This window comes from Heloderma suspectum, chromosome W, assembly GCF_057233095.1.
Source record: "Heloderma suspectum isolate Gila_16-S chromosome W, 16-S_ref, whole genome shotgun sequence".
Taxonomy (NCBI): Eukaryota; Metazoa; Chordata; class Lepidosauria; order Squamata; family Helodermatidae; genus Heloderma; species Heloderma suspectum.
This window is the reverse complement of record NC_139475.1, coordinates 47097929-47125277: the sequence shown is the minus strand read 5'-3', so window position 1 is coordinate 47125277 and position 27349 is coordinate 47097929. Positions and strand designations below refer to the sequence as shown.

Sequence of the window (27349 nt, the reverse complement as noted above, 5' to 3'; positions counted from 1 at the left end):
ATGGCGCAAGAACACAGAGTAAGTCCCCGCGGCGACGGATGGATCCAGATGACAGATGGGAGGCTGCTCCTACCGCAGACCCTGCAGGGAGCTATCCTGGAACAAGTGCATCACTCTCTTGGACACCCTGGGGCATCAGCCATGATTGACTATTGCAGGAGGCTGTTCGTCTCTCCTGGCCTAACTGTACGCGCCCATCGACTAGCAGCAACATGTGAGGTTTGCCAGAAAATTAATTCCCCCGGGGCACCCCCTCCACCAAGGGGAGGGCGACCATGGGCGCATTATCCCTTCCAGAGGGTGCAGATTGATTTTGCTGAAATGCCACCGTGTAGGGGTTGCAGATACTTGCTTGTAATAGTGACGGGGTGGGTAGAAGCGTTCCCATGCAGAAGCTGTCAAGCAAAAACTGTAGTTGCTAAGTTGTTACAGGAGGTGATGCTCCGGTTCTCCCTGCCTGAGGTTGAAGAGTCCGACCAGGGCTCACATTTCACCTCAGCTGTTACACAGGGCCTGGCACAAGCTCTGGGGCTAGAGTGGCACTTGCATTGCCCCTGGAGACCCCAGGCGAGTGGACAGGTTGAAAGAACTAATCGGAGTCTCAAGGAGACCCTAACCAAGCTCCAGCAAGGGGTAAAGCTTACTTGGGTTGAGGCTTTGCCAATAGCTCTAACAAAGCTTCAAAGGATGCCAAGAAAGACATAAAGTTGTCCCCCTTTGAGCTAATGTTTAGATTCCCGCCCCGGGTACACTGCGGAAGGAGGGAAGAAGTCAAGTGGGAAATGGGGGATCAGATGTTGAGGGGCCAGTTGACTTCTCTACAGTCCGTGCTTTCACAGCTACGAGCTTACTCCGTCCCGTTCCAGAGGTTGCCGCTAGATGCTCCCATCCATCTCTTCCAGCCGAGAGACAAAGTGTTGTTGAAAAAGTAGAATAAAGAAGCTCTAAAAGAAGGGTGGGAAGGGCCCTACTTGGTGGGACCAACCAGCCATTCATGTGTGAAACTTGTAGGTTCTAGCAAATGGACACATTGCAGCCGGTTAAAGCCATTTAGATAACCCCTGCCTCCTCCTGTCACCCAGAAAGAACAGGAGGACACGGGCAACAGTCCTCTGCTCCCTGGCACCCCCCCGGAAGCTGCCAGGGACACAGGCGAAGAAGCCATCCAGGAGCCACAATCGCCTCTTGTTTATAAATCCCAGCTGTTAATTGAAACTGCCCTGTCAAAACAAATGCTTTTGCTTTACTGCACAGACAAAGAAACTCCGCTTTAAGACATGAGTAAAGACTTAAAGGAGGGAATTGTTAGAAAAAGGGGAAGTCTGGCGAGACAGTCGCATAAGCACAACCAGAAATAAACATGTTGACACAGTCGTGCTCTAAGGAGTCAGCTAACGGCTCAGTCAGTTGACATGACTTGTGGCTAACAGAAAATTGTAAAGGGGGGGGGGTATAAAAGATTTGTGCATGCTTAACTCGGGGTCCAGACTGCTCTGCACCCGTTTTGCAAAACGCTCAATAAAATAGTGTTGGATCCACTGCTGCCTGCCTGGCATCCTTTCTTTCAACCAGAAGCAAGAACTTTTTATCTAACAATTTGGGATACGTTCCACGGGGTTTTCTTGGCAAGAATCCTGGAGCGGGTTGCCATTTCCTTCTCCAGCGGACCACATTTTGCCAGAACTCTCCGCCATGACCTGTCCGTCTTGGGTGGCCCCGCACGGCATAGCTTATGGCTTCACTGAGTCACGCAAGCCCCTTCGCCACAACAAGGCAGTGAGCCATGAAGGGGAGGGGAAGGGAGGGAAAGGGAGGGGAAGACAATTTTTGTTGTTGTTGTTGTTGTTCAGTCGTTCAGTCGTGTCCGACTCTTTGTGACCCCATGGACCAGAGCACGCCAGGCCTTCCTGTCCTGCGCTCTCTCCCAGAGCGTGCTCAAGTTCATATTCATTGCATCGGTGATGCTATCTAGCCATCTCATCCTCTGCCGTCCCCTTCTCCTTTTGCCTTCAGTCTTTCCCAGCATCAGGGTCTTTTCCAGGGAGTTTTCTCTTCGCATTCGGTGGCCAAAATATTGGAGCTTCAGCTTCAGTATCTGTCCTTCCAATGAGCACTCAGGGTTGATTTCCTTTAGGATGGACTGATTTGACCTCCTTGCAGTCCAGGGGACTCCTAAGAGTCTTCTCCAGCACCACAGTTCGAAAGCATCGATTCTTCGGCGCTCAGCCTTCCTTATAGTCCAGCTCTCACAGCCATACATTACTACTGGGAAAACCATAGCTTTGATTAGACGGACCTTTGTCGGCAAGGTGATGTCTCTGCTTCTTACTATGCTGTCTAGGTTGGCCATAGCTTTCCTCCCAAGGAGCAAGCGTCTTTGAATTTCATGGCTACAGTCACCGTCTGCGGTGATCTTGGAGCCCAAGAAAGTAAAATCTGTCACTGCTTCCATTTCTTCCCCTTCTATATGCCAGGAAGTGTGGGGGCCAGATGCCATGATCTTCGTTTTTTTAATGTTGAGTTTCAAACCAGCTTTTGCACTCTCCTCTTTCACCCTCAACAAGAGGCTCTTGAGATCCTCTTCGCTTTCTGCCATTAGGGTGGTATCGTCTGCATATCGGAGGTTGTTGATAATTCTCCCAGCAATCTTAATTCCGACTTCTGATTCATCCAACCCGGCATTTCTCATGATGTACTCTGCATATAAGTTAAATAAGCTGGTTGACAATATGCAGCCTTGTCGTACTCCTTTCCCAATTTTGAACCAATCGGTTGTTCCATGTCTGGTTCTTACTGTTGCTTCTTGACCCTCGTACAGGTTTCTCAGGAGACAGGTAAGGTGGTCTGGTACTCCCATCACTTTAAGAATTTGCCACAGTTTGTTGTGATCCACACAATCAAAGGCTTTAGCGTAGTCAATGAAGCAGAAATAGACGTTTTTCTGGAATTCTCTTGCTCTCTCCATGATGCAGCGAATGTTGGCGATTTGATCTCTAGTTCCTCTGCCTCTTCGAAACCCAGCTTGTACTTCTGGTAGTTCTCGGTTCGCATACTGCTGAAGCCTAGCTTGTAGGATTTTGAGCATCACCTTGCTGGCATGTGAAATGAGCGCAATTGTGCGGTAGTTTGAACACTCTTTGGCGTTGCCCTTCTTTGGAATTGGAATGTAAACTGACCTTTTCCAGTCTTGTGGCCACTGTTGAGTGTTCCAGATTTGTTGGCATATTGAATGCAGCACTTTAACAGCATCATCTTTTAGGATTTTAAATAGCTCGGCTGGAATACTGTCATCTCCGCTAGCTTTGTTGTTACTAATGCTTCCTAAGGCCCACTTGACTTCACTCTCGAGGATGTCCGGCTCAAGTTCAGTGACCGCACTATCATGGCTATCAGGGACATTCAGATCTTTCCTGGATAGTTCTTCTGTGTATTCTTGCCACCTCTTCTTAATCTCATCTGCTTCTGTTAGGTCCCTGCCTTCTTTGTCCTTTATCATGCCCGTCTTTGCACAAAACGTTCCCTTGAGATCTCCAATTTTCTTGAAGAGATCTCTAGTCTTTCCCATTCTGTTGTTTTCCTCGATTTCTTTGCATTGTTCATTTAAGAAGGCCTTCTTGTCTCTCCTGGCTATTCTCTGGAACTCTGCATTCAGTTGGGTATATCTTCCCCTTTCTCCCTTGCTTTTCGCTTCCCTTCTTTCGTGAGCTACTTGTAAAGCCTCATCAGACAGCCACTTTGCTTTCTTGCATTTCTTTTTCTTTGGGATGGATTTCGTTGCTGCCTCCTGAACAATGTTACGGACCTCCGTCCATAGTTCCTCAGGCACTCTGTCTATCAGGTCTAATCCCTGAAATCTATTCCTCACCTCCCCTGTATATTCATCAGGGATATGATTTAGGTCATACCTGAACGGTTTAGTGGTTTTCCCGACGTTCTTCAATTTAAGCCGAAATTTTGCAAGAAGCAGCTCATGATCTGAACCACAGTCAGCTCCAGGTCTTGTTTTTACTGACTGTATGGAGCTTCTCCATCTTTGGCTGCAAAGGACATAATCAATCTGATTTCGATATTGACCATCTGGTGATGTCCATGTGTAGAGTCGCCTCTTGTGCTGTTGGAAAAGAGTGTTTGCTATGATCAGCATGTTCTCTTGGCAAAACTCTATTAGCTTTTGTCCTGCTTCATTTTGTACACCAAGGCCATGCCTGCCTGTTATCCCGGTGATTTCTTGACTTCCTACTTTAGCATTCCAATCCCCGATGATGAAGAGGACATCTTTTTTTGGTGTTAGTTCTAGAAGGTGTTGTAGGTCTTCATAGAACCGATTAACCTCAGCTCCTTCGGCCTCAGTGGTTGGGGCATAGACTTGAATTACTGTGATGTTGAATGGTTTGCCTTGGATTCGTACTGAGATCATTCTATCATTTTTAAGATTGTACCCCAGTACTGCTTTTCCAACCCTTTTGTTGACTATGAGTGCTACTCCATTTCTTCTAAGGGATTCTTGCCCACAGTAGTAGATATGATGGTCACCTGAATTAAATTCGCCCATGCCTGTCCATTTTACTTCGCTGATTCCCAAGATGTCGATGTTCAATCTTGCCATCTCATGTTTGACCACCTCCAGCTTACCTTGATTCATTGATCTTACATTCCAGGTTCCTAAACAATATTGTTCTTTACAGCATCGGACTTTCTTTTCACCACCAGACACATCCACAGCTGAGTGTCCTTTCGGCTTTGGCCCAGCCGCTTCACTCTTTCTGGCGCTACTTGGAAATACCCTCTGCTCTTCCCCAGTAGCATATTGGACACCTTCCGACCTGAGGGGCTCATCTTCCGGCGTCATATCTTTTAGCCTTGTGATACGTTCCATGGGGTTTTCTTGGCAAGAATCCTGGAGTGGGTTGGGAGGAAGGGGGCGGCAATGTGGAGCCGCTGGCAATAACAGCAGCAGAGCCAGAATGAGGCTAAAGGTGGCGTGTCCCGACTAGGGAGGGGGCGTGGCCTTGGCAGCATCGACAAACAGGAGGAGCAGGGGAGTCAGGACGAGGCTAAAGGGGCGTGGTCACATGTTGCCATCAGCAACAGCAACCAAAAGGGGAAGGAGCGTCGGGGGGGGGGGAGGTTGGTGTGCCCGAGTCCCGCCGCGCCCCCCCCAACATGAGCGCTGGCCGAGGTAATTTTTTTTTAAAGGGAAGCAGTTTAACCCCCCCCCCCCGTGCGGATTGGGGAGGTATTTGTTCCCCTTTTCCTGGGGTGGGGGGAAAATAAGACTCCTCCATCCCATAATAGGCCTAGGCGAAGGGATTCCCTCCCTCAGGCCTGTCCCACTCCCATAATAATGGGCCTGTGGGTTGCAGGCTTCCCTCCCCTGCCTTCCATGGAGAAATGGGGATGGGGTTTTCAATGCTTGGCCCTGTCTAATTTGGGGAGGGGGACTGTGGGAGCCTGGCCCCCTTTTTAAGGGGAGAGGAGACCCCTGTTTGGGGGGCTCTCCCTTGCTCTCCCCCCCAAACAATCTGCCCTATATGTGCAAGAGGCCCAGTTTCCTTCACTTCATTTGGAGAGGGGGCAAGACTCCTTGTGGAGCTCCCCACCTGGAGAGAGAAGTTCATTAGCAGTCTAATTTGGGGAGGGGGAAGTGTGATGGCAGTGACCCCCTATTTTCTCTGTGGGGAAGAGGCTGGACTCAATGGTCTTATAGGACCCTTCCAACCCTACTATTCTATGATTCCTGGAGGGGGGGGGGTCCTAATCCCTGCTCTTCTGCACACCCCCCCTCAAAAATAGCCCACATGTGCCTCAATTTTTAACTTTGGTGAGAGGGGTTGAAAGAAGGCATCGTTTCCTATTTGAGGGAAGAAATTGAGGGGTCCTCTTTGCCCCCCTGCCCTGTGCACATGGATTCTTTGCAGCCATATGGGGTAAGTAAGAATAGGGGGGCTCCGTTCCCCTCCCATTAATTGAGTGGGGGGTGGCTTGGCCCCCTCTTTTCAGTGGGGGGGAAGGAATAGAGTCTTCCTTGCACCCCCTCCCCCAATCTAACCCATTTGCTAGCAATAGAAAATAATGGAGAGGCAACTTTCTTCTTATTTTTCTGGAGTGGGGGTGCGAGGAAGCTTACTCCTTTTGGGGGAGGGTGGATCGGCTGCTACTCCCCCCACCCCAAATGATCCTTTTCTTCTCCACATGGAGCAACTTCATGCTTCATTTTGTACGCATCTAACTTTGTGTGGAGAGCAAGGAAGACTCCCCCCTAAGTTAGAAATGAAGGCCATAGTTCTATATGGGTATGAAATGGGCACCGCAGAGACCCCTTTTGATTGCCTCGTTTTATGCTGCTTTCACCTACTGCTAGGGTTTTATTACTGATGTTTTGTATTTTTCTCCTTGCCTGCCAGTCGGAAACCTTTTATATGGAAAGGTGGCAGATAAATTCTCAAAATGAAGACAGGATCAGGCTTTGAGAAGACAATCCAAAGTATTCTTACACGTGGATTGAAACCTTGGGGGGTGGGGGAAAAATATTTGTACTGCATATGCCACAATCCTAATGGTGCTAGGGTTATTCTTTGCAATTTGGGAAAAGAAATCTCACCATGTTTTTAGAGGAGTCAAGCCAGGCAGGACCAGTTCAAACCCTCCTGGGTTCAAATCCTCACTCTGACATGAAGCTTCCTGGCAGTGGTGTTGGGCCAGTTTCTCTTTCTCTTGATCTAACCTCTCCCTCCTCTTCCTTTTCTCTCCCCTCCCCTCATTGTTTTCATTTGTGAGTCTCACAGCAGGTGCTGTCTCCTTTTTTGTGGATGTGAGCTGCTTTGTCCAAAAAGCGGGATCAAAATTCAGTAAATAACCTACCTTATAGGGTGGTTGTAGGGAGAAAATGAAGAATCCCCCTCTATGCACTTTGCTGGTGCTGTATAAATATAAATTGATAACAATAATAATACATCTCCCTGAAGTACTTGGGTGGAAGATGGAATAAAAATGTGACTGTTCGTATTATTATTAGTGGTGACGATGCAGTAATTCTCCTGTTGCTGTAGAGGCTACTCTACAGCTACTCGAACCCTGGAGGAAATCCCTTTCACTTCGACGCCTAGTTTACCTCCATGAACGACCAGGATGACTGAGGCAGAATACATTCTCTGCAAGTGGAAAAATCGGTTGTGGCCAGCAAAGGTAATTAAGGGAGCAATCCTATGCATGGTTAGATGGCAAAAAAGTCCTACAACTCCCAGCATTCCCCAGCTACCCATGCTGGTTGGGGAATGCTGGGAGTTGTAGGACTTTCTGCCATCTAAGCATGCATAGGATTATGTGACTACTCCTGCTTCTCTCTTGGGGACATTGTTATTTTTTTCAGTTTGTGGGACGGGAGGTCAAAAGTCTGTGCATATGAGAGTTTGTGGGATCCCCCACAAGCATCAAAGGATACACTCAGGATAGCATTGCAAAACAAGTTGCTGAACGGGGGAGGGGGTGGTGGTCCTGTCTTCTTATATTTATGTGTAAGATTTATGTGCCGCTCTACATCGTAACATTCCTGAGCAGTGAACAATAAAAAGGAAGGGGAACAATAAAAAGACAATACAGAGTTAAAATCATTGCAATCAAATTATGTTGATTTTTATTTTTGTTTGCATAGGGCAGCCTTCTCCAACCTGTTTTTTTGATGCACATATAATAAACGCACACACATATTAAACTTAATAACATCTCCTACACAAGAATTATGAGATTTCTTAAAGATTTAAAGAACAAAAAATCAGGAATTTCCTTAGCCCAGTCTCTAAGAACATAAGCAGCAGCCTTTGCTGGATAAGGGTTGGATTATACGGGAATACAGGAAACTCCCTTATGCTGGCTCAGACTCTTGTTCCATCTAGCCCAGTATTGTCAGTGCTGACTGGCAGCAGCGGCTCTCCAGGGTTTCAGGCAGGAGTTTTTCCAGCCCTACCTGGAGATGCTGCCAGGGATTGAACCCAGGACCTTCTGCACACAAAGCAGGGGCTCTACCACTGAGCTGTGGCTGGAAGGATGCGTATATCCTTCTGACCATGCTTGCCTCAGAATAATGGTCCATGGGGTCACGAAGAGTCGGACACGACTGAACAACAACAAGAATCCTATGTGTGTTTAGATAGAAAAAAGTCCAACCCTACTAGTCCAAACTGGAGATCCAGGCTTGTTGCTCCCTTTCCAAGCCAGGATCGGAAACTAGGGTTTGTTCTTGGCTTATGAATCCTGGCTTGTTTGGAAACAGCTAGCGCCTCAAACGCCATTTCCTTGGTAGAAAGTCTGGGTGTAAATCCAAGAAGGAAAGACATTTGTTCCCATAATGGCACGAACAAATCCTGAATCCTCGTGTTCCGGTACAGCATGGAAAAATGCTCCCATTTATTGAAAATAAATATCGTAGTTACTTATCCTGTTTGTGTATTTGGCTTAATCTGGACACTTTTTATTTTGGTTTTGTTTCTTGGCTTGTTTGGTGGTGATGGTGTGAACCATGCAGGCATTTAAAAAGTATTATTTTTATTTATTATTATTAAATTTATTAATCGCCCATCTGGCTGGTCACCCAGCCACTCTGGGCGATGTACAGCATACAATAAAACAGTTTAAAACAATAAAATTCTACAATAAAAACATTTTCTAAAATACCCTAACCCGCCCCAAATACCTGCCTGAACAACCATGTTTTTAATGCACGGCGGAAGCTCATTAAAGAGGGGGCATGGCGGAGTTCCCTAGGGAGGGAGTTCCACAGAGTGGGGGCCACCACAGAAAAGGCCCTCTCCCTCATCCCCACCAGTCTAGCTGTCCTGGCTGATGGGACAGAGAGAAGGCCATCCGAGGCTGATCGTGTTAAGCGGCCTGTCTGGTGCTGCTGGAGGCGCTCCTTGAGATAGGCTGGGCCGGAACCGTGTAGGGTTTTAAAGGTCAAAACCAACACCTTGAATTTGGCCCGGAAAACAACTGGTAGCCAGTGCAACTCCTTCAGCACTGGAGTGATGTGATCTCGCCGGCGGCTGCCTTTAATCAGGCGAGCCGCCGCGTTCTGTACCAGCTGCAGCTTCCGAACTGTCTTCAAGGGTAACCCCACGTAGAGCACATTACAGTAGTCTAAACGAGAGGAGACCAGGGCATGTACTACCGATGGGAGCAGATGGTCGGGAAGGAAGGGGTACAGCCGCCGTATCAGATGGAGTTGATACAGCGCTGTCCGGCTCACAGTTGACACCTGAGCCTCCATGGACAGCTGGGAGTCCAGAATGACCCCCAGGATGCAGACCTGGTCTTTCAAGGGTAGCCGTACCCCATTCAACACCAGGTCAATATCCCCCAGCCTCCTCTTGTCTCCCACCAAAAGTATCTCGGTCTTGTCAGGGTTCAGCTTCAGCTTATTCCTCCCCATCCAGCCGCTCACCATCTCCAGACATTTGGACAGGGATTCTACAGCCAACATTGGTGAAGATTTAAACGAGAGGTAGAGCTGCATGTCATCTGCATATTGATGACACCGCACCCCAAACCTCCTGATGATAGCCCCCAGCGGCTTCACATAGATATTAAATAGCATCGGGGAGAGGATGGAACCCTGTGGCACCCCACAAGTGAGTGGCCACAGGTCCGAAACCTCCTCTCCCAGTGCTACCCTCTGGTACTTGCCAGAGAGGAAGGACCGGAACCACCAGAATACGGTGTCTCCAATGCCCAACCCCTCCAGGTGGTCCAGGAGGATACCTTGGTCAACGGTACCAAAAGCCGCTGAGAGGTCGAGGAGAACAAGGAAGGCGCATTCACCCCTATCCAGAGCCCTCCTCATATCATCTACCAAGGCCGTTTCTGTCCCATGCCCAAGCCTGAAGCCCGACTGAAATGGGTCTAGATAATCAGTTTCTTCCAAGTGTGCCTTCAACTGCATCGCCACCACCTGCTCAATCACCTTGCCCAAAAATGGCAGATTTAAGACTGGGCGAAAGTTGTTCAGAACTTGAGGATCCAAGGAGGGCTTCTTTAAGAGCAGTCTTATCACTGCCTCCTTGAGGGCTGATGGCATCACTCCCTCCTCAAGGGAGGCGTTCTCCACCGCCCTGATCCCCTCACCCAGTCTCTCTCTGCAGCCCATAATGAGCCAAGATGGGCAAGGATCAAGTAAGCAGGTGGTCGGCCGTACAGATGAAAGCACCTTGTCCACTTCATCAGGAGGGAGAAGCTGGAACCGATCCCACAAAACGGGTTTGCCACAGGCCGCCTCTTGCTCACTAACTGTATCCACAGCGTGCAGAGTAACACACCTAATCTGATCAATTTTATCTGCAAAGTGCCTTGCCAAGGCCTCACAGGAGGCCTTAGAATGGTCCAGTGGTTCCGGAGCCACAGGACCGACCAGGCTCCGGACCACTTGGAACAGCCTCCTGGGACAGCACTCTGCAGACGCGATGGAGGCAGCATAATATTCCTTTTTTGCTGCCTTCACCGCCGCGTGATAGGCTGAAGATACAGCTCTAGCCCGTGTCTGATCGTCTTTGGAGCGAGACTTCCGCCACCGGCGCTCTAGCCGTCTCACCTCCTGTTTCAGAGCTCGTAACCGCGGATTGAACCATGGTGCAGTCCGAGCCCTGTTCAGGGGGAGAGGGCGTTTCGGAGCCACCTGATCTAATGCCCCAGTGATTGCGGCATTCCAGCCACCCACCAGGGCCTCGACCGAGTGGCCGCTGGCGTGCCCCAGAGAATCCCCAAGCGCGTTCAGGAATCCATTTGGATCCATAAGACGCCTGGGGCGGACCATTTTAATGGGTCCTCCACCCCTGCGGAGGGGTTGTGGAACCAAGAAGTCCAATGTCACCAGATAGTGATCTGACCATGACAAGGGGGTGGTGGATATACCCCCGACTTCCAGATCACTCCCCGCTTCTCCAGAAACAAACACAAGGTCTAGCGCATGACCGGCTACATGCGTGGGCCCAGTTAGAATATGGTGCAGCTCCCAGGAGGCCATGGTCTCCATGGAGTCCCAAGGTGCTCCTGTGAGGATGGCCTCCGAATGTATGTTAAAGTCCCCCAACACCAATAAGTTAGGGGACTGTACATGCACATCAGAGACCACCTCCAGCACCTCGGCCAGGGAGTCAGTCGTGCAGCGGGGTGGACGGTACACGAGCAGAATCCCCAGACTGCCTTTTGGGCCCAACCTCCAGTACATGCACTCAGCAACCTTGGTCTCCCGGAGAGGGGGTCTGGTGAAGACCAAGGACTCTCGGTAGATAACAGCCACTCCCCCTCCCCGATCCACAGCCCTCGGCTGCTGTGCATACGAAAATCCGGCTGGACACATGGCTGCAAGGGTTGGAGCAGCAGCCTCGGCCAGCCAGGTCTCCGTAATACATGCCGGGTCTGCACCCTCATCCAGGATCATGCCATGGATGAGGGAGGTTTTCTGGGTAACAGACCTGGCATTGCAGAGCAGCAAACGAAGGCCAGAAGATGGGGTCACGCCTCCCCCAGCCATCCTTTGGCTCTGGACAGGCCCGGAGCAGGGGACAGATACTACACATCTCTCCCTTGTTCCCCTTAGCTGGCATGGCCTGCCCCTAGCGCTCCGCCAGCGCCTGCCGCCCAGCCTCAGTATGTTCTGGCCCCCAACACTCCCCCCACTGCCTCCATCAGGTGGACACATGCCCCCTCGCTCCCGCCTATCAGGCAGGCTACCCACCCCTAAAAACACAACAAAATCCCCCAGAAAAAACAACAACAACAAAAAACAATTTAAAATTTTTTTAAAACCCCCTTAAAAATAATGCCAGGCAGGAGTCCACAAGGAAGGCCTGGTGGTGGCGGTGGCGGTGGCGGCGGCGGCGGCGGTGGCGGCGGCGGCAGCAGCAGCAGCAGCAGCAGCAGCAGGAGCAGGAGCAGGAGCAGGAGCAGGAGCAGGAGCAGGAGCAGGAGCAGGAGCAGGAGCAGGAGCAGGCCCGGCTCTTCCCCAGGTGTGGCGGCTTCTCCTGCAGGCCCTGGCTCTCCCAGGCCACCTCAGCCAGCCAGCCTATGTAGCCCCTCCAGGGAGGGGCAGGTGGAGCAGCACAGCTGGCTCGGTACCTGGGGGCCTGGTCCTGCAGGGACTGGCGGTCTGCCAGGCAGAAGTCTGAAGGGAAGGCCTGGTGGTGGTGGTGGTGGTGGTGGTGGTGGCGGCAGCGGCGGCAGGCCCAGCAGCAGTAGGCACGGCTCTTCCCCGGTGGTGGTGGCTTCTCCTGCAGGCCCTGGCTCTCCCAGTAAAGTAAATACAAAGACGCGCGTACGCACACACAATAAATATATCTATACCTTTAGACAGTGATATATAATCATAGGAAAAGCAACGAAGGACTCAATCCTATGGCTGCTAGACAGTGGCTAGACAGCCATGGGATTTTTTGTTTTTCGGGAACTGACCTCGGAGCCAGCCCTCTGCTTTGAATGACCGTACGCCTCAGAGTTCGGAGGCTTACGATCATTGTGGTAGGATTGCGCCCGAGACAGTGCTGCAGTCAGGCAAACCCTGGATCCCAGAGGGAGGTGACCAACTGTAGTAAGAACAAATATTTTTAGTAAAGCGCTTGGCAAAACAGGGATAAAGAGATGTTCTTTAATTTCTATCAAATATTTCTGTTTCTGCCTTCGCTGATGAAGCAAGCTGAAACGTTTTATAGAAATTAAAGAATATATCTTTATCCCTGTTTTGCCAATTGTTTTCCACATATACACACACACACACACACACACATACACGTGTACATGTCAGACTTTCAATCTAACATAGTATAACATAACACAAGGGTTACTATATTGGTACATATAGTAGCTACCACCAGTCCAAGAAGGTGTACATCTCCCAGGAAATTTAATTCACTCATATGTATAACAGTGCTATTGAGTATTATTATTTCTACATAAAAATTGGGTCAGGCCAGAATGACATCTCATGATAACTTTACCAGTTCATTACAGGAGGCACACATTCAGTTCTCTTTTTTTAGTACTAAAGCAAATGGATTTATGGAATTACATATTATTCTACACCTGCTTGCATTTCCCACCTGTTTCTCGGTCTCCAATAGTGTCATTTTCTAGGCTGTTGGGGCAGGGACATGTCCTCTCCTTAATAAAGCACTGTGTAGATGCGTCACATGAGCTACATAGATTTTTTTTTAAGGTGATTTGGTTGCTCATACTTAAGGCTGTGTGTAGACTATAAATTACTCAGTGGTGCTAAATAAACTGTAGAATTCCTGAGATTGTCAGTCCCCCTGCCTTTCATTTTAAAAAGAGCAGGTTTCTAGTCCTTAAGGATGACATCAATGCCAGCTCCAGGCAAAACTGGGGGGGGGGGGCAGTCCTGGGGTGCCCCGACTGAAAAGGCCCTATTCCCAGTAACAACTCGTGGTACTGAGAATCATAGTATAGTAGGGTTGGAAGGGGCCTGCAAGACCATCGAGTCCAACCCCCTGCTCAGTGCAGGAATCCAAGTCAGAGCATCCCTGACAGATGGCTGTCCAGGGAAAAGATCCTTGGACAATAATCTTAGGTTCATGTGGAGATAGGCAATCCTTCTGGGACCCAGGTATGTTAACCATATATGGGAAGGTTCCTTGACCCCAGCTTTGTCTTTAACAACTCGCCTGGTCGTGGCAGGCAACCTGGAATTCCATGCGAGCGAGTGAGTGAGTGGACTAGTGGAGGTGGGAGGGATCCTTGAGATATGTTTCCTGGCTGTCACCTAAGATTTTCCAGGCGTGTGTGGCTTGTGCCATTTCAGAGTTCCACTCCTGGCTACCACTGCAAATCCCCTCTTTCCAACACATGAAGGGGGGAATCTTCCACACCCAGTCCAGTGCATGATATATAAAATTTGCTGTTAACAAAAACAAGTGGGGAGAAAGAACAAACGTCAACACCAACCAAAAACAAAACAAAAGTATCCATTCACAATAACTATTCACAACACCATTAATAAAAAAGATTCAGCATTTCCGTTTCAAAAATATACATTCATATAAGCAGTCCATAGATCTAAATAAGCATCAAGACAAAATTGACGACTATAGAATATACGTTGAAATGCAGAAAGAGCAATAAGGTTTTCGGGTGCCTTTTTAAAAAACGGAATTGGGACAGGGCGGTGTTGCCTGCCGCTGTTCTGCTGTGTCTACCACAACACCATCTTGTCTATTGCGATCTGAATTTGTGCATGCACACCTGGAGAACCTGCAGGTACATATTAATGTATTTTCTCTCCTTTCTTCAGGTGCTGTCTAGAAGCTGCACTTCCAGAGGACTATGCCTGGTTCTGGAGTCGGCCTCCATTCGTGTCAAAATCATGTGCCTGAATAAACAGTTAAGTTCAATTTCAGGTGTGGCAGCATCCCAGCTTTTGATGAGCTCTTTTGACCAGCAGGCTTGAGTCTTGCCTCGCAAATAAATCCCCCTGACCCCTTTCTCCTCTGAGCTGGACCTGCCTGCTTACACACTAGCAGCCTACGGTGTGTTCCTGGACTTACTTGCTGTAGGTGGCCAGGGGAGAGCTATTTACATGTTGGCACCTACTTTGTGGTCTCATTGGTGCCAGGGGAAGGTCTTTTTATTTTCCCAGGTTCTTTACTCGTTCAGTTTAAAAAAGAAAAAAAATGCATTTGTGTATTTTTTAGATCATTGCACCACTCCTGGCTTTTATCTTGGTTCTTGCTTTGGTTTTATTCTGTTTTAAATTGATGGTTTTTATATTATGCTGGCTGGGGGATGCTGGGAAGTGTAGTCCAACACAGCTGGAGTGCACCAGGTTGGGAAAGGCTCATTTTAAGTTTTGTGTTGTGAGCCGTCCAGGGAGCTTTGGCTAATGGAACGGTATAGAAATACAATAAATAGATAGATAAATAATGTGGTTTTGTTGACAGTGTTTGGTCAAAATGTATACAGGGTCTAACTCTGTCTCCCCTCCCCTTTTTTTTTCAAACCTGGTGCCCTCCAGCTGTTTTGGACTATAACTCCCCCCCTAGCTGGGGATGATGGGAGTTGTAGACCAAAACAGCTCGAGGATACTAGGTTGGCGACAGCTGGTCTTATTCCAGCAGGCTGTGCAGAGGGAGATAAGAGGGGCCATCCCACCCTGCTGAAATACCACTTAATTTTTTCCTCTTCCTTCCCCATGGTTTTTTCCTTGTGTGTTGTTTCTTTTTAGATTGTTAGCCTGTGGGAGCAGGGACGGTCTTCTTCTTTTCTGATTGCCCATAAGCTGCTTTGCGAGCCATTTTGGCTGAGCAGTAGGATAAAAGCACTGTAAACAAATAGACTAAAATTTCTCCCCCTGCAAAAGTAAATGCTGTTAAACTGAAGCAACCTCATACAACCTGTCTTGGGGGCCAGCCAATCACTGCAGCATCAGGCTTTGTTTTAAAACTGCTTTTCTATTTACAGGGTGAATGTGTACCGAACTGATACCGAACCCCTGAAGGAGGAGAGCATTGAAGATATTGCCTCTAACTTAGGTACGATTTATTGAAAGCCATGTGTGTGTGTGTGTGTGTGTGTGTGTGTGTTGCTGTGGAGGGATGTACCTCTGCACCAGCTGTTGTAGTGAGTGGCTGTCCAAGCTTGGATCACATAGAAATCTTACTTATTATGTTTATATCCCACCTTTCTTCCATTGTGGAACTCAAGATTAGGGATGGTGGAGAATTCCGCCACGGATTCCAGTGAGGCCGGATTGTTTAGAATCCGGCCCCCCGGAATCCGTGGCGGAACGGCCTCCTACTCCCCTGTGGAATCCCCCCGGGACGGTACTTACCTGGGGTGGATTCGGCAGCGGCAGCTCCAGGGGCGGCGGGTGGTCTCCTGGCTGGCCATGGCCGGGCTGCCGCCGCCATTGCCGTCCTGGCTTGCAGCCGTGTTAGGGTACGTAAGAATTTATGTAGCCTATCACAGCTGGGTAAAAAAACCCACCCAGCATATGCAAATGGCGGCGGCTACGGCGGCCGCCATTCGCATTCCCTATTTTTTGCCGATTTATCTTACGTAAATATTTACGTAAGATAAACTGGCGAAAAAAAGGGGAACGCAAATAGCGTAGTGGGCGTTATTTGCGTTCCCCTTTTTTTCGCCATTTTATCTTACGTAATATTTACCTAAGATAAAGCGGCGAAAAATAGGGAACGCAAATGGCGGCCGCTGTAGCCGCTGCCATTTGTCTACGCTGGGTGTTGTTGTGTTTTTTTTTTACCCAGCCGTGATAGGCTACGTAAATTCTTACGTACCCTATCACGGCTGCAGGCCAGAATGGCAATGGCGGCTGCGGCAGCCCAGCCGCAGCCAGCCAGGAGACCAGCCGCCACTGGAGCCACCACCGCCGTGCTGCCGCCGCTGGAACCACCGGCGTCAAGGATTTCGGGGGGGGAGGACCAGATCGCCTCCCCGCCCGTCGAGGATTCCGAGGGGAGGGACGGAGCACCTCCCCCCCACCGCGAAAGAATCCGCGAAAAGGTAAGTCAGTTTCGTACATCCCAACTCAAGATGCCTTCTTTTGGTTCCCAGGTGGTCTCCCCTCCCAGCACTGACCAGACCTGGACCTGCTTAGCTTCCGCAAGGTAGCGGCCTCGTGTGCCTTAGGATCATAGAATAGTAGGGTTGGACGGGGCCTATTTATTTATTTATTTATTTATTTATTTATTTCTATACCGCCCAATAGCCGAAGCTCTCTGGGCGGTTCACAAAAATTAAAACCAAACAGCACACAATAAAACAATTTAAAATATATAGAACATTAAAACCACAATATAACAATACAACCACAATAAAACCTAGCAGCAGTGCAGGAGTTTAAAATACAGATTTAAAACAGCAAAGCTAACAGTCTAGAAAGCTAAAATGCCTGGAAAAATAAAAAGGTATTCACCTGGCGCCGAAAGAAATACAATGTAGGTGCCAGGTGAGCCTCTCTAGGGAGCTCATTCCACAGCTGGGGTGCCACAGCGATCCTCCTCCTAGTAGCCACCCGCCTCACTTCCTTTGCCAGGGCCTCACGGAGGACGGCCGCTGAGGATGATCTTAAGGTCCGGGCAGGCACATATGGGAGGAGGCGATCCTTCAGGTAACCTGGCCCCAAGCCGTTCAGGGCTTTGAATGTTAATACCAGCACTTTGAATCGGGCCCGGAAATGGACTGGCAGCCAGTGCAGCTGCAAAAGTACTAGCGTAATATGAGCTCGCAGGCCAGTCCCTGTTAACAATCTTGCTGCCCTATTTTGGACCAGCTGAAGTTTCCGGACCATTTTCAAAGGCAGCCCCATGCCTGTAAGACCATCCAGTCCAATCCCCTGCTCAATGCAGGAATCCAAGTCAGAGCATTCCTGACAGGTGGCTCTCCAGCCTCGTCTTGAACGCCTCCAGTGTGGGAGAGCCTACTGCCTCCCTAGGTAACTAGTTCCATTGTCATATCACTCTAACAGTCAGGAAGCTTCGCCTGATGTTCAGCCGGAATCTGGCTTCTTGTAACATGAACCCATTCTTCCGTGTCCTGTGCTCTGGGATGATCGAGAAGAGATCCTGGCCTTCCTCCCTGTGACAACCTTTCAAGTACTTGAAGAGGGCTATCCTATCTCCCCTCAGTCTTCGCTTCTCAAAGCTAAACATGCCCAGTTCTTTTAGCCTCTCCTCATAGGGCTTTGTTTCCAGTCCCCTGATCATCTTTGTTGACCCCCTCTGAACCTTTTACAGTTTGTCTGCTTACTTCTTAAAGTGTGGTGCCCAGAACTGGACACAGTATTTGTCAGGAGTGCCATAGGGCCTCTTTCTGTAGACTCCAATAGCCAACTCAAGACAGAGACCAAAGGATTGTTTTCAAGGCTGTAATCATTTTACAACTTAATGACTCTTTCAGATGCTAATCACCAGCAACTAGGCAAGGAACAGCAGAGTGGCCTATGCGTCGAGTAGGCAGTTGATCCCCATTTGAAGGAGAGTCATTTGAAGACCCTGAACTTAGGGGCTAGGGAGAGATCCTCCCTCTTTCCCTTGGGTCCACGGGAGGCGGCCGTTGCTTGCGCGCCAAACGGGCGCTACACCTCCTTTCTGCGCCCTCCGTCGCTCCCTGCGTCTGCGTCGAGCGTCTAGCAAGCCCCGTTCCCGCACTTTCTCACTGCCAGGATCACTATCTATCTCAGGAATGCTAGCAGGAGGAGTCTCTGCGAGCTGCTGTGCCTGTGAGAGATGAGCGAGCTCCTCTCCCACGGATTGCTGATCCTCCTCAGAATCAGAACTGCTCTGGGGTTCTATCGGCTGGGTTTCCACCCTGACAGTACTCCAGATGAGGCCTAACCCGTGCTGAGTAGAGGGGGACTAGTGCTTCACAGGGTTTGGAAGCTATGCTTCTATGAATGCAGCTGCAAATAGCATTTGCCTTTTTTGCAGCCACATCACATTGTTGACTCATATTCAGACTGTGCCCTGTGACTTTGGGCTAGGCAAGGCTTCAGCCAGCACATAGTTTGCATTCCTGGTTGGGCATGAACAAGCATTTATTTTTGGCTGTGTTTATATACCAGCCTTCTTACCGAGGCCCCTCAAGGCACTTTGCATTTTCTAATAATGTCTTGCAGTCGTAAGATGCAGGATAACAAAGGGGTGGGGAGGAAAGAGGAATGCAAACCTATTCAGGGACCAAACCCTCTGTGCTCTTAACAGCATGAGCAGGAGAAATGACCTTTGAGGCAGCTCTGAGGAGTGGGGGAAGTGTTTCTTTGTTTAAATATTCCTTGGCTGCCTTGAGGGGGATGAACCTCTCCAGACGGCTTTAAAAGCAAAGTATAAAACAGCTTTCCCCAACCTGGTGTCCTCCATATGTATTGGGCTACAACTCCCATCACCCCCCAGCCAGCCTGGCTGAGCATGGTGGAAGTTGTAGCCCAACACATCCAGTGGACACCAGGTTGGCAACGGCGGAAATAAAATAGAATGAAACACCTGAAATCGCGGCAGCTTAAAATAAACATGGCTGAGTGATTCCACAAAACAATGGTAAGTGGGATGGGAAACGGTTCAAAGAGGGAAGGAGCTGGAAGTTGCTGGGGTCTCAGCTGACCGATAAGAGTTTCCCTGGCACTTCCCCTCCCTCTGCTGCAGCCTGATGTGATGGCTGCGACCAGGTTTTGGCTGGATGTTTCTCTCAACAGATCAGAGCAAGAAGAACCAGAACCCCATGGCGGAGTTGACTTATCGGCGCACTCTGCGGGATGCACTGGATATTCTCAGTCGAGGTCCAAAGCTATCCAAAGGAGAAACCTCTTCAGGGGGCATGAGAGGGAAGCCATCAACCCAGAAGGGCACACAAGAGAGACCGTTGCCCTTGCATATAGCTGCTCAGCGGCAGCTTTCCTCTCAAAAAGACCCCCACGAGAGGGAAAGCAGGGCGAACTCTGTGGGTGCTTCCATGCCATTGCAGGCTGCGTGGGTTGAAGACGAGGGTGGCCTTTGTTTCAGGGAACGCACTCGGGCTTCTTCCAGGGACAAGGCCTCCGTATCAAAACTGCAAGACCTATTGGGCAGTGAGGGACCGGCTGGCCAGCACGGTGGTACCTCCAAAGCAAAGGTGCTGGTGACACCCCTGGAAGAACGACAGCCGTTTCCCAAACCCTGCACAGACAGAAAATCGCCGCAGTCCTTAAAGGAGGCTGGAAAGCCCCATTGAGTTAAAGGCAAGCCTGGTGAGGAGTGCTGTTCCCCCTCGTCAGCCTCTAAACATTTGACTAGAACAAGCACCCCAGTCCGTGTTTCCTGCAGATGCGACACCCAGTTAATGCCAGCGGGCCCAAAGTCGGGCTGCGAAGTAACTTGCTGTGTTCTCTCGCCAAGTGTGTTTCGACTGAACCAGCAACTAACTTCTCAGAGGAGGGAGAGTCTCTGCCCAGGAAATACAGCAAAGTCTCTGATGGGAGCAGGTGTCCAGCGGGCTCGAGGGGGAGCTGCCGGAAACTAAATGGCGTGACTTTGTCTCCCTCCCGGAAAAGGTGGGCTGGGAGTTGTCCGGAGAATTTGAACCTGGGGCCCTCTCCTGATGGGTAGCTTTTGGAACATAAGGGAGAGGAAAACCAAAGGATGTGCAGGGATTATGGAGAACCGTCCCAGCATCAAGGTTTTGAAGATGAAGAAGGTAGAATGTATGCTTGTGGAAAAACAGAGCAGGGGTTTTCTATGAGTGTGGGAGTGGGGCACATGAGAAAAACAGGAGGCACTGTGGAATGGGTTATTTTTGCCAGCTTTCTATAATGTAACTGGGTAAAGAGCTTTCTTTTGGTGACCAGCCCATCACAACACTGCAATAAGAAACGCAGATAGTCCAATCCCAATATGAATTCCAAGATATCAGATAAATATATTCATAGAGAACTTGAGCCCAGAGACAGAGCATCTGGTTTACAAAGATAAACTGGGTCACTTCATCCTTTTGTTGCTCACTTCCCCACACGTGAGGCAAACTAAAAATGAGATATTTCAATGCTCAAAGCTTGTGTACAAAGCTGAAATCAGTGTGGTGTTGCTTCATTAACAGGGCTTGAGTCTACCCCTGACCTTTCCTGAGGTTTAGTCCTGTGCAAGACCTCTGTCTAAGCCCAGCTTTTAGGGATGATGAAGACGAGGAGGAACTCCCCAGTTTCCTCATGCATCAGGGTGAGACTGGTTATGATTTAATACTTCGACCCTGGTCTTGTATTCAAAAGAAACAAAAATACAATATTAGAACTGCAAATCAGGACAGGGGAATGGAACATTCAAAGCCTGTTAGGAATTGGAATGTTTTCATTCGGTTTGAAAGATGGCAAAGAGGGAGGTGGGTGAATCTCACCAGGAAGGGTTTTCCAAAGCTTTGGCACCAACACCGAGTGGGTCCTGTATCTTGTATGTTGTGCGGTGAGGGAGATTAACCTTCTGGGAACCGCCGTCCCAATAGAACCTTGGTGCGTGTGCTCAGATACCAATGCCATTTTTACAGTCCAATCCTACGTGTGTCTAATCGGCAGTTAGTCCCACTAAATTCTTGGGATTTACTCCCAAAGTATGGAGGATTGGGGCCTTTTATCCTTTCCCATCTTTGTCGCTTTCTCTTTTTTGTGTGTGCCTTAGAACCTTGTTCAAAGAACCTTGTTCAATCGAACCAGGCATGCTAGTTTGGTGTAAGCTCCCAAGATACCCATACTGGCCAGCTGTGGTAAGTGCTCTGGATTCAAGTATTTCTTAAATTTTATTTCTTGGATTTGGGTGTGTTTTACACCAGCCTCCCTTCGAGGAGCTTGAGAAAGGTGTGGCTATAAACAGAGCCTATAACCTTTTATTTATACTGCTTTTCAGCTGAGTTCTCAAAGCAGTTTGCGCAATGGTTGAGCAAGCAGGGATCCCCAACCTTTTTCGGTCGGTGGGCACATCTGGAATTTTGAAAGCATGTCAAGAGCACTCTCACAAAATGGCTGTTGCCCGGGAGCGGGGGCCTTGCCCATTCATAAAATGGTTGCCATGGTGTGCACAGCTGGTCACAAAGCCCCGTTTCTCAGAAGGCAAACTGCTGAGACTAAAAGAAAAGTTACCTGCCCAAGAGTCTGAGGCAGAGGCATGCTCTGAGCTCTGAAACACAACCCGCTCCTTTAAAGAAGATGGCACTGGAGAGTAGCACTTTGCTTTGCACCTTGCCAGCCTCCCAGTTTAAAAAAGAAGTAAATACATCTTAAGAAACAAAATTAAAATCAGGAAGGGCAGGGAGCCTGGTGGACAGCCAGAAAGCTGTTTGTGGGCACATAGGTACCTGTGGGCATCATGTTAGGCAGCTAGGGTTACATCAAGGAATTTTGGGTTAACCAAAAGTGCAGTTTTGTGCAGAAGGGTACTCCAAACCCATTCTTTGGCTCAGTATTCTTTCATTCCAAGTGTATGTGTCTCACATCCGGCTATGGATCTTGGGGATCTTGGGGCTGTGGTGAAAAACAAAGTAGATCGCACAAGCCCTTTGGCTCAGTGGCAGAGCATCTGCTTCACATGCAGAAGGTCCCAGGCTCACTCTCCAGGTGAAGCAGGAAAAACTCCTGCCTGAAACCCTCAGGAGGCACTGCCAGTTGGTGTCAACAATACTGGGCTAGATGGACTGAGGGTCTGACTCAGTATGAGGCTGCTTCCGCTGTTCCTAAGCCTGACATCCACCCGCCCCCGCTTTAGGCAATAGAGGAGGTCTGTTTTTTTCCCCTCAAGTGCTTCAGCTGCTGTCTTTGTCTTTTGACAGGTGGAAAGGGTCAAAAAGAAAGCCAAAAAGGCCAACGTAGTCCTCATAGAAAAAAGCGTGGATGACAAATCCAAGGGGTAAATAGATATGATCAAATTCAGCATTGTGCTTCCCCTGACCCCGCTTTTTTTTTTTTTTTTAAAGGAGCGCATGTTGCTAAGCTGACATTTGATGCAGCCTGCCCTCGGTGAGGAGAGCATTCTGCAATTGGGGAGCCACCCCCAAGAAGGCTCTCTCCCTTGTCACTATCCTCTGAGCTTCCCTTGGAGGAGGACCTCAGATGTTGATTGTAGTGTCTGCGTAGATTCATAATTGCCCCCCCCCCGGGGGGGGGTGTCTCTCCCTCTGAGCAGTTCAACAAATTCAGGGTACAGAAAGTCGGTCCCAGAGGGAATCACACATACTGGAAATGCAAGACCCGAATTGTGGTTACACAAGACTAGAATCTGAATACGAAGGATAAACAGATATTTCAGAATGTGAAGAGCACTGAAATGATTAAACCAACATGCCTTCCTTGAGGTGTTCTTGCCAAATGAGGTGAGATGGGTGGATACTAAGGAGAGGGGCTCTCCATTGGTAGCAGCCCAATTGTGGAACATTATCCCCCGAGAGACTCCCCAGGCGCCTACGTTGTGGTATTTTTGGTGCCAGGGGAAGCGCTTTTTATTTTCCCAGGCTTTTTAGCCTGTCACTTTTGTGTGTTTTTTTTAATGAGTTCTTGTGTTTTTAGATCCTTGCCTATTTTATCATGTTGCGTTTTTGGCTTTTAACTTCTGTGGACCACCCAGAAAGCTTTAGCTATTGGGTGGTATAGAAATGTAGCAAATAAAATAATAAATACATTAAAGAGACACATAAGTCTACAATGCATTGCAAGGAAACAAATAACTTCCGTAACAATGCATGTATCTGATAAACAATCAACTTTTGATGAGAGGCCAGGTAGTATCTTGTTTTGAAAACCTATATGCTCCAAAATGTCCCTTTCCAACTGTACATCACCAACCATATGCTCTAGAAGGCAGCTTGAATCCATACATCTTCTGTACTCGTGCTGCTGGGACCAGCTCTCACAGACAATGTCAGATACCTCTAATCTCCAGTCTGTTTTTGAAAAAGTACTGAACTCCCAAACTGGAGACGTGAAAAGGGAGTTCTCAGATTCCTTCATTAGATGTATCATTCTACAGGAGGGCTGGACATCGCAAAGCTCTGCACATTTGCGTTTCTGGAATTTGGAGAGGACTGGTGAATAATCCTGGTTTCCTAATAATTCTTTGTGTGGTTTCCCCCGCCCCCCATTCCATCTTGCTGCAGCTTCTCCATCTCCCTCAAAACCCTGAAACACTTTGATTGCCAAGAGAAGCAGAAGTTGTTAGTAAGTAGAGCTGCAAAATGGGCACTTGGGTGGCATGGAGAAGGTGCCGCTGTTATCCGTGAAGGGCTTTCTGTCTGCTTTCACTTCTCTCCCAAGATGAGAAGGCAGTACTGCTTCATTCCAGAAGGGTGTGTGGGGGGCTAACCCTCTCACTCCTTTCCCATTTTTCCCCCCTCCTAGGACAAAGCCGGAGAAAGCTACAACAACGAAATCAACTGGTGCATCCGATTGATAGCGGACTACAGGATTAGAGTAGGTAAGCTGGGGTGGCTGTCCCTGTTGATCATGAAACGAACTTCCTATTTGTCTCGCTGGCAAGGGGGATCGCTTTCTGCACCCTCACGGAGGTGTCTTTATATTTGAATGCATGACTTTCCTCCGAGAGGGCTCTACCAGAAAGCAAAGTGTGGTGCTGCTTAGATGTCAGGTGACAGAATGGGAGATGCCGATCCTACCTGCTGTTTGCTTTTCTTTCTTTTTCTTTCACTCTCTGCCCTATCGTTTTCCTCCTCCTAAACTCTCCCCCTTCAATTCTTTAATTTAATTTTATTTCTTACATTTCTGTACCGCCCCATAGCCAAAGCTCTCTGGGCGGTTTACAAAAGTTAAAACATTAAATTACAACATATAAAGTTTAAAAGTCATTTACGTAAAAGCCTATGGACAATATATACAAACAACATATAACTAAAAGCAGCTTTGTACTAGAAACAATTCCCCCCGCCCCAATAAAGAATAAAAAACAAACCATCAAACAACACAGCTTAAAAACAGTATATACAAGTCAGCAAAAGGAACAAGATGTCTAAAAGGGGAAGGCCTGCTGGAATAATAGAGTCTTTAATGCCTGCCTAAAAACCTTCAGAGAGGTCATTTCAACCAGCAGGTCATTCCACAGCTGAAGGGCAGCAAAGGAAAATCTACCACCTCTTCCTTGTTTCTGCTCCCTTCTTTTCTCCTTCCCAAACCTGCTGTTTTCCCTGCTGGGACACATAAGCTCACAGCAAAGTAATGAAATTAACCATTCGACAGCCTGGCTTCTCTAACACCGGTTAAAAACTGACCTGCGTGGTCACACTAAAGCCTGATGAGGAGGGGAATTGAATTGAGACCCTTTCTTGCCCTTCTAGGTTGCCATTCGCTCACGGGGTCTTTCTTGGAGTACTGTGCTGACATGAGTGAGTATGCGTTAAGGTTGAGAGCCCTGGTTGTTTTGAGCTCCTTGAATGAATTCAGTGAATAGGCAGCTGCAGTGTATGGGGTGTGTGTGTGCCTGAAATGTGACTGTTCCAGATCACTGTTGGTGTAAATGTAGAAAAGGGCTATATTTCTCTTTGCTCTTTCCCCACCCATCTCTTCTGAAACATGAGACTGGCGAGTGCTCACAATCCCATTTGGTTGCCTCCTTCATTGGTGGAGGTTCCCTGCAAGTGGGTGGTTCCTCCCACTTGCTTCAGAGGCAGGGCTATGCAAATGACTTTGTGCTCGGTTGCTCCCCGTGTCAATCGACCCCTCCCTGGCCTTTGAGAATTCTTTGGTCCTCTCCCTCTTCCTTCCAAAGGCTCTATGGGCAGCTCTGCTCCATCTTCCCTTCAGGGCAGGCTGGCTGCGAATGATGGGTGTTGCAGTCCACCAGGTTGAACAAAGCTGGTATATACGCTGCCAGACAGATTCAGAGTGGGTAACAGGAGGAAAGAAAATAATTGACTTAAAAGGGCCCTTCTACCTGCTTGGCTATCGTGTAGGACAGGGCTGGGCAGAAGGTAGATATCCAGATGTTTTGGACTTCAATTCCCAGCATTAGGAGCATCGGAAGCTGCTTTATACTGAATTAGACCCTTGGTCCATCCAGCCCTGTATTGACGACTCCCAACTGGCAGCAGTGGCTCTCCAGGGTTTCATGCAAGAGGTTTTCCAGCCCTACCTGGAGATGCTGGGGATGGAACCTGGGACCTTCTGCATGCAAAACAGGTCCTCTACCACTGAGCTACAGCCCCTCCCTTAACCGGTAACCATGTTGGCAGGAGACGGTAGTACAGTTTTGAGGAAAAACACTGTCCCCGATTTGGGGGTGTTGAAAGGAATCCAGTAGATGTTGGATGGATGGACGGACAGCATTTTTGCAGGGGCGGGAAGACCTGTGGCTGCAAAAAAGGCAAATGCTATTTTGGGCTGCATTAATAGAAGTAGAGCTTCCAAATCACGTGAAGTACTAGTTCCCCTCCACTCAGCACTGGTTAGGCCTCATCTGGAGTACCATGTCCAGTTCTGGGCACCACACTTTAAGAAGGATGCAGACAAGCTGGAGGGGGTTCAGAGGAGGGCAACAAAGATGATCAGGGGACTGGGAACAAAGCCCTGTGAGGAGAGACTGAAAGAACTGGGCATGTTGAGCCCTGAGAAGAGAAGACAGGGAAGATATGAAGGTGCTCTTCAAGCACCTGAAAGGTTGTCACAGGGAGGAAGGCCAGGCTCTCTTCTCGATCATCCCAGAGTGCAGGACATGGAAGAATGGGCTCAAGTTCCAGGAAGCCAGATTTCTGCTGAACATCAGGAAAAACTTCCTGACTGTTAGAGCAATATGACAATGGAACTGAATCCCTAGGGAGGTGGTGGGCTCTCCCACACTGGAGGCATTGAAGACGAGGCTGGACAGCCACCTGTCAGGGATGCTCTGACTTGGGTTCCTGCATTGAGCAGGGGGTTGGACTCGATGGTCTTATAGGCCTCTTCTGTATTGCCCCGGCCGTGGGCTTCAACCTCTTAATTTAGAGGGCATTATAGATCTCTACACCCTCTAACACTACAGGTGACTTGGTTACACTCCTGGGGCCAAAACATTCCACCCTAGATGATCAAAGGACGATAGCAGTCTATGCGTCACAATCTCTTCTTACCCAGAGGGTCGGATCTTCTTTGCCCTGCCGTTTGATCACCAGGGGATTGATATCTACTTAAATGTATACTTTAAAATGTGACAGCCATATGAGCAAGCATACAAAGCTATAAAGCTGCCAATAACACTCACAATTATTGCAACTGCTTGCTTCTACCACCCCCCAATTCCTTGAAACCAGTCTGAAATCGGTTCAAAGAGGGAACCCCTTCTAGGTGATGTATCTTCTCACTTTGCACATACAAAGCCTTGACACTGTGATTTATGCTTGTTATCTTTATCTCAATGGCTTCTAGTGCTTCAGCAGTGTTGTTTAATACTGTTTCTATTACCTTTTTCCTTAAATGGCTACTCCACCCCCAGGTACCCCCTCTTTTTCTTTCTCTTTGTCCTCCTCTTTTCTCTTCACCTGTTTTCCTTCTCCTACTTTCTCTCTGCCACTTCCAAGGTCTCTCAACAGAAACTCACTTACTTAAACCTTTCTGCCTTACACCAGTCCCCTTGCCGCACATTTGGGATAGGCTCTCTTTTGTCTTCTAGTCACATTTTCTCATCTTTCTTTACACTTCCTTTGTCCCTACCTCTGTCTTTGTCCCGATGCCTTTTGCGTGTTAACTCTGAAGGCTCTGTCCCAGGTGGCGCTAACATCAAACCATTGGGAACCACACTCGGTATCATTTGGAGTTGTATCTGACCTTAAAGACATTTGCAGGTATCACGTAGTATTTAAGAAATCATAAAATGCACACAACAACCTTTCATTGAAATCGAACACC

The 27349-nt window shown here is 48.6% G+C and overlaps 1 pseudogene; it reads left to right on the top strand.

Moving 5' to 3' along the window:
- LOC146333984 (PWWP domain-containing DNA repair factor 3A-like) lies at positions 1-25293 on the top strand (annotated as a pseudogene).
- Positions 25294-27349: the final 2056 nt, after the last annotated feature.